Source organism: Sorex araneus, chromosome 4 (assembly GCF_027595985.1).
Source record: "Sorex araneus isolate mSorAra2 chromosome 4, mSorAra2.pri, whole genome shotgun sequence".
Lineage (NCBI taxonomy): Eukaryota > Metazoa > Chordata > Mammalia > Eulipotyphla > Soricidae > Sorex > Sorex araneus.
This window is the reverse complement of record NC_073305.1, coordinates 129,401,584-129,416,836: the sequence shown is the minus strand read 5'-3', so window position 1 is coordinate 129,416,836 and position 15,253 is coordinate 129,401,584. Positions and strand designations below refer to the sequence as shown.

The following is a 15,253-nucleotide window of genomic DNA, read 5'->3' as shown; positions in this document are numbered from 1 at the left end:
ACTTAAACCTGAAAGCTTTGTATTTTTTTTCTTGTTTTCACGGTGGTTCAATAAAATATTTCTTTAAGGAAAAAAAATAAAATAAATAAAATAAAACAGATGACTGGTTAAAGAAACTTTGGTACATCTACTCAATGGAATACTATGCACACTTAGGAGAGATAAAGCCATGAAATTTGCTTATTAATGGATAAACATGGAGAGTATCATGCTAAGTGAAATGAGTTAGAAAGAAAGGGACAGACATAAAGGGACTGCACTCATTTGTGGAGTGTAGGGTAGCATCACATGAGGCTGACACCCAAGGTCAGTAGATACAAGGTCCAGGGGGATTGTTTCATAGCTGGAAGACTGCTTCATGAGCGGAGTGGAGAAGGCAGATGGAATAGAGAAGGGATCACTAAGAAAATGATGACTGGAGGAACCAGTTGGGATGGGAGATGCATGCCGAAAGTAAACAATGGACCAAACATGATGACCTTTCAGTGTATGTGTTGCAATCTATAATGCCCAAAAGTAGAGAGAGAATATGGGTAATATTGTCTGCCATAGAGGCAGGGGGAGGGTGGGAAAAGGGGAGGGTATACCCAGGATATTGATGGTGGGGAATGTGCACTGGTGGAGGGATGTGTTTGATCATTGTGAGATTGTAATCCAAATAAGAAAGCTTGTAATTATCTCCTGGTGACTCAATAAAATTAAAAAAAACTCATTGTAGCAGTGTAGCACTGTCATTCCATTGTTCACCAGTAAGGTCTCCATTGTGAAACTTGTTACTGTTTTTGGCGTATTGAATGTGCCACGGATAGCTTGCCAGGCTTTGCCATGTGGGCAGAATACCTTCGGTAGCTTGGTGGGCTCTCTGAGAGAGATAGAGGAATTGAACCTGGATCGGCCACATGCAAGGTAAGTGCCCTACCTGCTGTGCTATTGCATACAAAAATATAATGTCTTAAGCATATCAATGATATTATGTACCCTGAAAATATTTTAATCTTTCCATGGATTACATTTTCAGAACCCTAACTTATTATTTTCTATCATTTTAAATATTTCTTATTGGCTTATCATTATTTCTCAATTAAACAATTAAGAGGTAATAGATCTATACACCAAATGCTTCTCTTTCCATCTAGCATCTAGAAATGACAGATTTTCTGATAAGCTTAGAATGTCTGGAGCTACTTCAGGACTTGCCATAGTGTTCAAAATCTTTATTTCCTTATGTGTCAGTGAACAAAATGAATGAATGATTCTTTAAATTTTGAAGTTTCAGGTAATCTAAAACTTTATTGTGCACTAGTAAACTGTTGTAGATATCCATGTATAGAGTTCATCCTTACAAAATCACTTTTTGAAGTCTCTGTACTGTACCAAAATATATTATTGCACGACAAATGTACAAGATATTTCAAAACCACTGTGGTGTTTTACTGTAATCTTAACTGTTGTCATTTACTAACTCATAAATACTCAAATACTACTCATCATTTTTCTAGGTAAAAATCTGGTGTATCCTTCTTGGAAGCTGACTACCACAGAGAGACCATCTGTGTGGGGAGAAACAAAAGAAAGCAGATAATAAATAGGTGTCTATTTTAAATAATTGTTATGGTTTACATCAATTATCACAGTGATAGAGTTATTAAGAAAAACTTAGGACTTAGAAAATTTTCACACAACTCCCATGCTTTCATTCACATATTCCTATTTTCCATAATAATTTCCTTTATTTTGGATAAGATTATTTATCTGCCTAGTAATAACAATCAATGTCCCATTGGTTTTAAGTATCACATTAATCTGAAAAAACAAAACTTGGTACTAAAAGAGTCAATTTCAATTCTGATACTTTTATATATATATGAGATGACATATCACGATATTTTATCAACATACCATAGACCATAAAATCTTCCATTTTCCAAAAATCTTCCAAGTTTCAAAAAAAACTCTTAAAATTTGTTGAGGGCAAGTTAATTTGATATATAAAGTAAAGAAATATGTATATACATATTTTTTTCCAAGGGAGAGCATGATCTTCTCCAGAGTAGAAAAAGCCAAGTACACACAGGATGTGAGGGCCATTTTCCCCAAATTGAGAAATGTGCCCTAAAGGAAAAAAATACACATTTCAAGAAGACATGTAGGGAAATGTACCAATAATATAATATAGGTGTGTATCTCATGAGGAAATCTCTCAATATTAAAAGAGAGTGACAGAGGGTTCAATTTTAATGACATAAGGAGAGTTGTAAACAGCAAATTACCATATAAACTAACATTGTTAACATATCTGAACCTCCTAAAATAAAACATTTCTCAGAACAAGTTTTATTTCACCAGTGCCTAATATCCCAATTGAAGGAAAAGCAAGCTAAAGAATTCCCAAAGTTCAATGCCTTTGCTTGTAATATTATTTATTTCAAAGATTCAAAATAATGAGTGGAGGCTGTTTAATATCTTTTCAATTGTAAGTGAAACCTAGTTGCAAATCATAATTTAATCTGTGCCTTTGGAAAGCTCTATAGAATAATGTTTAACTTAATTTATTATTAAGATCCCATTTAAGATCATTCAGAATGTTGGAGCTAGAGTGATAGCACAGTGGATAGTCACTACCCTTGCGTTAGCTGACACAGGTTCAACTCTGTGCTTGCCATATAATTCCCCCAAGCCTACCAGGAGTGACACATGAATGAGCAGAAACACATGAATGACACAGAGTCAAGGGGAAGCACTGAGCACTGCCACTGAGTGTGCTCTCCCCACACGCAAAAAAGAGTGTTAGACATTCTACATGATAAAAGAGAACATTTGAATATGTATTTTTTACTTTTTCATTATAAACTAGTTAATACTTTGTGCAAGTGTCAATATTTTACATGCAGTCAAACAAATTTTACTTGGCATAAATGAGAGGTTGTGAAATTTATAAACATATATATTTACATATAATGCTAGATATTTTTTGATTTGTACAGTTTGTAAATGATTTATCTTAAGCATGTTACTGCTTAGATGAAGCTATTAAAACATTTTATTAATAGAATGCAAGTGGTCTCTGGTGAACACATATAAATTATTTATCAGAGGAAGTATATTTGAAGATATTCAAGTAAATTTTTATAGCTACTAACATCATAGTATCTTTCAAATTCACTAAATATCCCAAGGAATAAATTTTTTCTTTTCTATTCGCGTTCACTCATCTTTGTATATTTAAAAATGGAGATCTTTCCTCTGGACTTAGTTACTAAAATACTAAATTACAGAAACCCCAAACTGAGAGGCCGTTAAGTGTGGTCACTCGACCTCATACTTCTTCATCCTCAGCAATGGAAAACAAATTATCTAACGCTTCCTTTTCAGCAGGTCTGACTTTAGGGGAGAGACTCTCCAAACAATAATAGTGAGTTTTGTTGAAATAGTGTATGCAATCAAAGTGAAAGTAAAGAGAAATTTATTAGTTACACAGGCGGGGGGGGCTTAGGTGGGGGGGGCTAGGGGCGAGGGGGGGGTTGGGGTGTGAGGGGGCGGGGTGGAGCTATACTGGGATACTTGGTGGTGGAATATGAGCACTGGTGAAGGGATGGGTATTCGAGCATTGTATAACTGAGATTTAAACCTGAAAACTTTGTAACTTTGTAACTTTCCACAATAAAAAATTAAAAAAAAAATGGAGATCTTTCTATGGTACTCTGTGAGCTTTAGTGCCTGAATTGAGATAAATACAAAGTCATGTCTTTTTTTGAAGTTATACTGTAAAAAATTGCATTTCAATGCAAGTTTAATCTAATGTGTATTTTTCAAAATTTTACTATTTATATTTCTTTGCCTTTTTTTCCACAAACAGTCACTATAATTCATTCTTTTATACTTGGAAACTTTAAAAATAGTCCTCATTTTGTAGAAATAAAAAGTTAAAGGTAATAGCATCAGAGCTTTGTTTGACCCAGAACAGATAGTTTGTATGAAGTAGCTCCTATTCGATCCCAATCACAGCTGATAGCTACCCCTGAGCACTGTTATATGTGATCCCAAATATAAACACAAACAAAAGATAATAGTATTAAAAATGTTCTTATTTCAATAAATCAGTCATTAGTTAATATAATTTTTAAGCCTTGCTCTTAAGATCATTGAAATTTAAAATGTTTCAGAGTTCTTTATTGTTCTACATTGCAAATTTTATTTTGGCATTAGTTATTAAATTTACTCTAGGATTTTTCTTCTATCAATATATAAATGCCATATTTTTTCTCTCATCATTTTAATATTGATATATATGCATGTATATACATATGTATGTATATATTACTACCTGGACTTTTTTGAGGGGTTGCGGAGCAAACCAGGGGAACTGGGGCCCAAAGTTTGTGCTAATGGTTACACTTGGTAGGGTGCAAAGCATCATGAGGTACTGGGGATCAAACTTGGCTTCCCTCCTGAGAAACATATGCTCTGTTATTGAGCTACCTCTCTTGTCTCTAATCTATGATATGCTATGACTGTTTTTTTTTTCAAGTGTGGGCCATATTACCACTAAAAGGACCCCCAGAATAATAGAAAAAGAGCAAGACCTTTGGTAAAATATAAACAAACAAACAAAAAACCTCAAAAATGAATGACAACATGAGACTAGAGGGCAACCAGTAGGATATGGGTCCACAGCAAGGAAAAGGTTGGAAGGGGGCCATGGCACAAAGAAAGAGTTGAAAATATAGAGCTCTTCCATTTTATTTTCCAATTTTTCTATTCCTCCAAAAATGCTGTTAATGATTTCTGCTTTGTCAATAGATTAAATATTTACCTATAATTTCTCTACCTACAATAGTTTTGTTTTACTTAATACTCCATTGAATAGATGGGACTCTATTATCACTTTGCCAAAATTTTCTCAAATTTTGTCTTTGGTAGATAAAGCTATTTCTGTATAAAGATTTGGGAAACCAGATACCTTTATATTGATATCATCAGCTTAGCCCACAAAGTCAGACTGCTTTTTAAAAATGTTAAATGACCATAAAAATGCAAAGGAGAAAAGAATTAAAAGGAGGTGGGAAATAATTAGGTGAAATTTTTGGTTTTTATTTATTTATTTTTTCTTGGTTTGGGGTACACATCAGTTCTTGAGGCTTACTCCTGGAACCTCTGTGCTCAGGAATCACATCAGCTGGGCTCACAATGCCATATGTGGTGCAGGATCAAACCTTGTTCAGCATAACTGCATAACTGCTGTGTTATCTCTCTGACTCCTGCACATGTCAGATCTGAGATGTTCACAGTACATCCAGAGAAGATTTTTAACAGGGATTTGGGAATGTAGGTTCAAAGTTTGGGGCAAAATTTTTGCTTGAAAATATAAACTGAAGAAACAATTTAAATATGATAATTAAAGTTGTGAAACTGAACAAACTAATCAGACTATGTATATAGACAGAGGAGAAAAGAGCTCATGTCAGAATTTTGAAAGATTGCTAACATTTCAAGGTCACGAACTTGAGTCTGTCATAGCCAAAGAGGAGTGGATAAGGAGAAGTGGATAAGATGCAGCCTAAAAATTCAAAGTTCATTTATGACACCTCTAACTTTCCTGTAATCGATTTTTCTAGAGACAGAAATGGAGGTAGGAAAAGAAAAAAAAAGATAAAAGGATGTCTCCTTTACTTACACATGTGATTGAAGATCTGTCCTCCTATATCTTTGCTTGAAAATCTTTACTGCTTTATGACTTGAATTATATCGCTGTTCTGGAGATTTGATTTCGTATTGGTAATTTTCCTGTTATCTCACAGCTCTATGTTTACCTTTCTCCAATCTGTATGACTAGGGATGGTATGCAAATATTTCAGAGTCGTTCTTTGGTTTTGATATTAATTTATGCTTTTTGGAGTACTTCAAAATTCAGAAGAGGTCTGAGAGATTCAGAAATGTTAGCACTGCTTTATTTTTTAAATCTGATTGGCATTTGGAACACTTCCATTTCATTTTCCACTAATAAAGTAAGATCTTTTTTCTAAAAAATTTTCATTCTTCACTCTCACTCTCTTATTTTTCAAGTTTCCATAACAAACAGATAAGCTGTTAGTAAGTGTCTGTCAACTTTTACAACACAATTTTAGGTGTGGTTAAATGGGCTCAGCTCAAAAATATTAGGGACTTCTGATTTCTGGGCATTAAACTGTCTTCCTTTGCTTTTCCTACCTTTTTTTGTATCACCCAAGTGCTGCATTAAATTTTCTGTTACTATATTAAGGACTTTAGACTTAACTTATATCTATTCTTATAAATTTATTTTTTTCAGTTTATCTTTTATTGGTACTTGGTGTTTTTAATTCATTCATACATACGCAGAAGTGGAGCCAGAGAGAGCAAAACAGGCTGACTTCATGCTTTACATACATGGGGCCAGAGCTTGATACCCAGCACTAAGTGCTCCCCTGAGAAACACCAGAAGTAGTCCTTGAACACAGAGTCAAATGTAGCACTAGAGGACCTCCAGGTGTGACCCCCAACCTCCCCGCATGAAAAAAAATGTAGAAACGAACTTGTCATATTCCTTTATCAATTGAACACACATGGCAGAATCTAGTCATTTTCAGTAAGTTTTCAAAGTAAAAGTGAACAAAATGTAGCAATGCAAAAGTATTTAGTAATACCCAAATGATGAAATCTGATGTTATCTTTATACAAACACATGGACAAATAAGTACAGTTAAAATCAGAGTTTTGGTATTTTTTGCCTGTTTATATTTTGCTATTATATTATAGAAGCTGTTTCTATATTATACTTTTGTTTTCAGATATATGTTTTGAAGTTTCTCTCACTCAGTTGGGTATCTTTTTCACTGCGTTGGATAGAAATTTATAATGATTTACTGGTCCTGGGAGTTTTATTATAAGATTTATGATTATTGATTGATTCAATCTTCACAGTAGTTGGATGTGCCCAAACTTTTCGATGTATTCTTTATTCAATCTTAGTAGTTGTACATTTCTGTATATATTTTTTCAGATTATTTAAGTTTTTGGAGTCTAATTTTCATTATTTTATTCTAATTTTAATTTCTGTGGAAAATGTGTAATATTCATTAGCTTTTATTTTTAATGATTTGAACCCTCTCTCTTTTTACTTAGTTTATTTAATACAAATTTTTGTCTGGCTGATCTTTACAAAGAATCAACTGTTTCTTTGATTCCTCACTGATTACATATGTATATAATATGTAATATGTATTTGTGATAGAAATGTAGCATTAAAAACCATGTCCACTTTCTTTATTAATACAGACATTTAATGCTGCAAACTTTCCTCTTCGTGCTGATTTTGAATGTTCTGTTAAGTTGCCTTTCTTTTTAAAAATCTTAATATGCTTTGCAATTTGTCCTTTAATTTTCCTTCAAACTACTGGTCATTAAACATGGTTTTTTCACTTTTCAAATTCATATAACAATCATATGTAGAACAGTCTGCCCAACACAATACAGTATATATCATTCACAATCATATTCAAGATTTACACCAGACTGAGAATATAATCAAAGAATCTTGAAAGCATAATGTGTATTGTTTTACCATAATGGGATGGCCTAGAACTAAATAAAAGAAGAAATACCCCAAAATTATCATTAACATTTCAAATATCAAAATACACTAAAATATCACTGTATCACTGTATCACTGTCATCCTGTTGATCAATGATTTTCTCGAGCGGGCCCAGTAAGTCTCCATTTGTCCTAGCCCTGAGATTTTAGCACCCTCTCTTTACTCATCCTTTCCAATGGTGCCACATTAGAGACTCTGCAGGGTCAAAGGAATGTGACCCATCATTGTTACTGTATTTGGCATATGAATACGCCACTAGGAGCTTGTCAGACTCTCCCATGTGGACAGGAAATTCGGTAGCTTGCCAGGTTCTCCAAGAGAGAGAGCTAGGCTAATTTTCTGGTAAGGAATGTAATTTTTTTTTTTTCTGTTTCTTGCCTTTAATCAGGTGACCAGGACATCTGGGGGTCACCAGGTCCAGGATAAATGGAGAGTGAGTAAACTGAACAGATGGCATATGCAGCAGAAATCTTTGTTTTCATGCAAAGAACAAAATTCACAAAGATTCCCTGCAAACAACCTCTAGAACTATGCCTCAGCATCATCTTATCTCACTTCTTAATCCCAAGTATCAGCATTAGACTTCAAAGACCTGGAGGAACTGTGATCAGAGAAGGATAAACCTCCAACCCTGACCTGGGAAGTCCCTGACTTGGACCTGGAAATGTCCTGATGGCAGGCAACTTCCCACATCATGTCCCAGCCCAACTTGGGGGAGACACTGCCAGATGCTCCTTCCTCTCCTGAGGGTGCATAGCAGACTGGAATTATGGCTGTCTATCAAGACAGGAGTAATGGGCTCAGTGTACATGGGAGGATATTGCAGACCTGAGATCTGGGACTCCTCCCTGGGCCCAAAAGAAGGTCTTTATGGGCCTTGCCGAGGGTGCCTCCTAGGCCAGGAGCTCCTTTGATTAAGCACCCCTAAGCTTAAAGGCTGCCCAGAGCAACCACAGTTCCCAAAGTGGTTCCGCCATGGGGGCAGCCACAGGGACTCAGCATAAACAAACCTTTAGTCTCGTTCTGCTCAAAAAATTATCATGCATGCATGTGTATCTGTGTGTGTGTGTTGGGGGGGTGTGAGTGTGGGTGTGCGTTTCAATTCTAAGGTCACAACAGGCGAGAGACCCCGTTGAAGCCTGTCTTTTTCACTGGCAGCCACTGGGCAGAATCCTAGCATGTGGCTTGGTTTGTATATGAATATATACTTCTCTGAATATTTTCGTTTGTTTTTGTTTTGTTTTTGGGGGGCCAGGCACACCTGTAGCTCCCCAGAAGTTACCCAGAGAAATTGTTTCTATCAGTGACCATGGTTTTATATGGGATGCCGAGGATTGATTATTGTCACTAAGGGAAGCACTGTATTCTCTTAACTGTCTCTCCAGACCCGCTTTGGTGTTTTTCCTGATAAAGACTTTCTGATCCCTCAAGTCAAGTTGAAAAGTGTCTCTCAATTCTTCATCAGCTGACCAGGTGAGCCTCGGATGTTGGGTGAATATAGTGTGTAAAGGGCTTATTTTTAAAGTAAGGTAGTTGTTTTTTTAATTTTTTTTATTTTATAAGATAGTTTACTGTATTTGATTATGTTTAATATTCAAACACCAACAATCTCAGGTGTTTGGTTTTTTGGGGGGAGGAGGAGATAATTGTTTAGGGATCACTCCTGCTATGTTGGAAAGAAATTTATTTCGAAAGGCCTGGAGTGGTAGTATTGTGGGGAGGGCTCTTACCTTGCACAAGGTCAATCCAGGTTCAATTCTCGGAATTTCAAACAGTCCCCCAAGCCACGGCAGGAGTGATCCCAGCAGACTGAACTTCGGTCCACTAAAATATACTTTTAAAAATTATTAATTTGATGTTATATTTTCGAGAGGCAAGATCTTTCTTTGACACATTTTTCTATAGAAATATTTAGATAAAACTTACCCTCTTCTTCTCCCCACTCTTTATAAATGAAATAAATAAAATAAAATAAACCTCACCACACTATCTAGTACCTTATCAGGCATTTCTTATTTAAATACAAACATACAGATCTGTTTTTATTTCCTTGGTTTTGTGCTAATCTTACTGGAAATGTCTTTCTGTTTAGAGTGGTACTTTCCAACCTCATAACATATAAAAAATAAACACTGAAATATTTCAGGGCATCAACTATAAAGTTTTCTAGTTGTTTTGCTTTGTATTATTTTGGGTTTGGGAGGCACACCTGGCTGTGCTCAGGACTGACCTCTGTCTCGACGTGCTCAGAGATCACAGCTGGCTGTATTGGGAGACCATAAAACAATGTCTGGCTCTAACAGGACTCATTGATAGCAAGGCAGCAATTTAATAACTACTCTGCTTCCTAGAATTTTCTATTTTAAGTGCAGTATGAATACAAGAAAGCTCAGAGTTCCATATATTGTAAAATTAATGATTATCACAGTGCCTAAAGAAGAATGCATCTTACAAAGAATAACACATTTGCACATACTCTCCATTAAATACTATCCAATAGTATATCTCTTCTATTTTTGGCAGATTAATAACCTTCTTTTATATTTTATGTCCGCAGTATACTTTGTATTTACTTTTATATAACTATCATTAAGCTTGTAATACATCCAATTTTTACTATAAAAATGTGCTTGACTATCTTGCTTTGGCATGAAATGGAGAACACATTTTCCATTAAAGTTAATGAGTGAGTAGAAATCAATTTTTCACTTAATTTTTTTTACACCAGTATTTAAAATAAACCTTTAATGAAAGGAAATAGATGAGGAGTAAAAATAAAGTGAATAGGTATTGTGGAAGTTGACAATTTGAGTCAAAATATGATATGCAAGTGACCAGTTACAAGTTCTGCATAGTCTTAGTGACTGCACAGAGCAAAGGAGTACTTAATATAATAGTGAACATAAATTAGCTTAGCATTTCCTCTGTAAATTGGAACTGTTTAAGTACTAAATTTCTAGAATAAAAAATATCAATTTTATCTTATAATAAATCAGGATGATATATGAGGTAATATTATTATTTTTTCATTTTTTTAGGTTTTATTTTTAGTGGGACCACCATGGGGCCACACTCAGGTGTGCTCAGGGGCCATTTCTGGCTCAGTTCTTAGGCAGTGCTTTTAGACTTATGAGGTAATGGCTATTTGAAACAGGGTCAGTCACTGGCTTTGCTAGGCCAGCACTTTAACTCCTGTATTATCTGACTGCCAAAATATGCTTTGTTTTTAAGTTTACGACATTATATAAAATTTAGCAGTTATTAAGAATTAGTTATTCTTGATTGTATTTTAAAAATCATTTTTAAAATGTTACTTTATGGATATATTTTTCACGTTATTTTGTTTTATTGTATTAAACTTTTCATAAATATAACTTTTTCAAATGACTTATTGCATTTTAGAAATGTTTTGACAAATTTTCAGCCTGACATTGCCCTGATTTTAGTCCTCTAGATAGAGTAGTAAATCTGGAACTTCAAAGAAAGAAATTTTCTTTCTTTTTCTCAAATGTAATTAAATAGTTTTATTTTCAGCAGGAGTTCAAGTTAAATGTTCTTCCACACAATTGACAAAGCAAGTATGGTGCCTACTTCTCATTCCTTCAAAGAATCTGCTAAATTACCCATAGCGTCTCTTTGTTTAACTACATTCCCCTGCATCCTATAGAGTTTATTTTCAAGGAACATTTGACAAGAAGTATTCTTTAATGTTTTGCTTGCTGCTCTTTTAGTAGTGTCAATCTTGAACTCCCACTGCCCTACAAATTGTATTTCCTCAGGCAAACTGACTTTTCTAACTAATTCTCTTTTATGATAGGACAGTTCAGGTAAGCAAAGTCAGCATGTAGAATGATACACAATAATGATTAATCAAATATATATGGCATGTATATTATAAAAATATGTAAGTAGATTACAGCAAAGTATAATTGGAAATTTTTTACCACTAAGATAGGAACTGAAATTGTAAGAAATATTAAACTTGATAAAAAAAGAAATATTAAACTTGGTAAGTTGAATAATTATTTTGAAAAGAGTTTATTTTAGAAACTTCAAATTTTATACCATTTTGTCTTTAGTTGCAATTAAATATTAGACTTAAAATATTTCTAGCAGTATTTTAGAAGAATATCATTATACTACCAAGTAAAATGCTTAAAAATGTTTACATCATGTACAGAGTAGAGATTAACGGGTAGTCAAAACTTTATGTTGTTGCTTATGGACATACTCAGAAATCTCTGGAGGGGCTCAGGGTAAAATATATTATTCTGTGGATAAAACATAGGTTAGTCAAAAGAATGCAAATATCCTATTATTTTTCCAGTCCTAGAAAATAAAATACAAAAATATTTTATATTATATGGTGAATAAGAGAAACACAAAGCTAGGTAGTCTAAAAAGTAGGACTCAATTTTAGACTTTTTAATTTTCTTTCTTTTTTTATTGTATAGTGATTTTCCTGTATGCAGGCAATGAAATGTGTATTGGTTACTGCACTCTTGTCACTTGTCACTTGTCATCCTGTTGATCTTTGATTTGCTCAAGCAGGTGTCAGAACGTCTCAATTCATCCCTGCTGAGTGCTAGTATAGCCCAATGGTATCTGCTCACTCAATTAACATGAAGAGCCTCAAATCATCCGTTCAAAATTTTGACAAAGACTGACCATCTCGTAGGTGTGCAGCCATTTTGTCTTTTGATGTCCCATGGAATCCAGTCAGTAACAGCTCTAGTCCAGTGGTCATCTCTAAATCACATTACTTACGTGTCCAGCCCATCTGATTAGGCAAATTAGACATTGAAGTGCTATACAATATGGTTATATTAAAATGAAATAGGATTAGAAAATAAAGCAGAGAGGCCATCTGCATGTCTATGTTCAGTGCTGCTCTACTCACAATAGCCAGAATCTGGAAAAAACTTGAGTGCCTGAGAAAAGATGACTGATTAAAGAAACTATGGTACATCTGCACAATAGAATACTATGAAGCTGTTAGGAAAAAATAAGTTATAAAATTTTCTTATAAATGGATTCACATGGAGAGTATCATGCTGAGTGAGTCAGAAGGAGAGGGACAGACATAGAGTGATTGCACTAATTTGTGGGATATAAATAAAAGTATAGTAGAAAACTAATACCCATGGCCAGTAGAAACAAGGGACAAGAGGATTGGTCCACGATTTGAAGCCTGCCTCAGGTGCTGTGAAGAAGGCACTTGGGATAGTGAAGGAACCACTATGACAATGATAGTTGGAAATCATCACTCTGGATAGAACTGTGTGCTGTAAATAGGTAAAGGAACAATCATAACAATCTCTCAGATCTATATTGCAAACCCCAAAAGGAAATAGATAGATAGATAGATAGATAGATAGATAGATAGATAGATAGATAGATAGATAGATAGAAAGAGAGTGTGTGTGTGAGAGAGAGAAGGAATGTTCCTGCCATAATGACAGTGGCAGAATAAAAACTGGGGAAATTGGTTATGGGAAATGTACCCTGTACCCTGGTGAAAGGACTGGTGTTGGAACATCATGTGACTGAAACCTGAACATGAACAACTAACTGTTCATCTCATAGTGATTCAATTAAAACAATAAATCAATAAAACAGACAAAAGAAAAAAAAGAAAGTTTTATTAAAATCTAATCAAAACAGTTGATAGCTGAGGAAAACATTGCCTCTCTACAATATTTATAACACTGCTATTGCCACTTGCATTTATGTTAGTAAATAGTAAGACGATCCTATGTACATCAAATATACTAAAATATTTATTTATTCATGTATTAACCAAAATAAATTTTTCTATTTCAAAAATCAATTGTGTCCCTTAGGATAAAGGTGAAAGAGATTCTCAGCTGGGAATAATACACAAACAAGATCAACTGAATCAAAGAGGAATTATGACACTAGTGGAGATCAGTTCCAAAGACAACACTAGTTAAGGAATAGAGATTTTAAAAAAGTTAGAAATGTTACATAAAATATGTCCAGTGTAGATAGTCTTAATTTACAGAATTACGTGAGTTTATTTTAGAAAATAATTTCAAAGAAACATACATGATAGAAGAAAAAGAAATAGCATGTAAGAGCAGAGGAGTATGTATCACTTGTCACTTGTCATCCTGTTGATCTTCAATGTGCTGGAGCGGGTGCCAGTAATGTCTCCACTTGTCCCTGCCACGTGCTAGTATAGCCCAGTGGTATCTGCTTGCTCCAGGAACACCAAGAGCCTCAAACCATTTGTTCAGGGTTTTGATGAAGAAGTTTGACCATCTTGTTGGTGGGCGGCCATGCGATCTTTTGACGTCCCATGAAATACAGTCGATAACAGCTCTAGTCCAGTGGTTGTCTCTGAATTGCATTATGTGCCCGACCCATCTGATTTTTGACGCCTTGGAAACGAGACAGCATCCCTGATTCTTGATCTTCGACGGAGGTCAGAACTCCTGATTCCTTCTATCACTTGAGTGAAATGTGATATTTCAAGAATAGCTCTTTTGATTCCTATTTGTGATACCCCAATAACGTTCTCATCCTGTTTTTGTAGGTCCCAGGTTTCTGAGGTGTATGTTAGTGCAGGAAGAACTGTGGAGTCGAGAAAGATGTGCCCGGAGCCAGAGGTTCTTCATCCTCTTAACCACTTCCTCGAAGCTCTTGAAGATGTTCCACACTGATCTCTTACTCCTGTGTACTCCTGGCACCAAGTTTCTTGAGAGTTCAAGATGCCGCTCTGTCTAACATTCATTGATTTAAAGAAGACCTTTGATTCTGTTGAGACAAAAGTGGTTATTGAAGCCTTAGCCAAACAGGTTGTTCAAACTCAGTATATCAAAGTCCTCCTCGAGCTGTATTGTGGATTCACCACCAGGATCTTAGCATTCTATAAGGGAGTGATCATTTACATAAAGAGAGGGGTTCAGCAGGGTGATACCATTTCACAGAAACTCTTCAGTGCCATCCTAGAGAATATCATGCAACGACTGGAATGGGAAGGAATGCGAGTGAAGATAGACAGTTGGTAATTACACCACCTCCGCTTCGCTGATGACATCGTTCTCATAACGCCAAACATTAGCCAAACGGCACAAATGCTAGCTGACTTCAACTGCCAGTGTAGAAAGGTCGGACTGCAGCTGAACCTCACCAAGACAATGTTTATGAAAAATGAACTAGTCCCTGATGTTCCATTTGCTCTTACCAGAATGAACATCTCTGAATGCAGCTATGTGTACCTGGGTCAAGAACTCAACATGAGGAATGATTTGGTGCCAGAACTGTGCAGGAGGAAGTGAGCAGTGTGGAATGCCTTCAAGAGCGTAAAAGAAGTGGTTAAGAGGACCAAGAAATTCTGGCTCCTGGCACATCTTTTCTACTCCACCATTCTTCTTGCACTAACATACGCCGCAGAGACCTGGGCCCTACAAAAACAGGACGAGAACGCTATTCGGGTATCCCAAGGAGGAATTGAAAGATCTATGCTTTGGATGGGCTGGAGTGATAGCACAGCGGTAGGGTATCCACCTTCCAGGAGGCCGACCTGTGTTCGATTCCTCTGCCCCTCTCAGAGAGCCCAGCAATTTACGGAGAGTTTCGCGCCTGCACTGCAGAGCCTGTCAAACTACCTGTGGCAT

The 15,253-nt window shown here is 35.5% G+C and overlaps 1 pseudogene; it reads left to right on the top strand.

The window, feature by feature from the left end:
- LOC129404361 (uncharacterized) overlaps positions 1-15,046 on the top strand; it is a 28,505-nt pseudogene extending 13,459 nt beyond the window's left edge.
- The last annotated feature ends 207 nt before the right edge of the window (positions 15,047-15,253 follow it).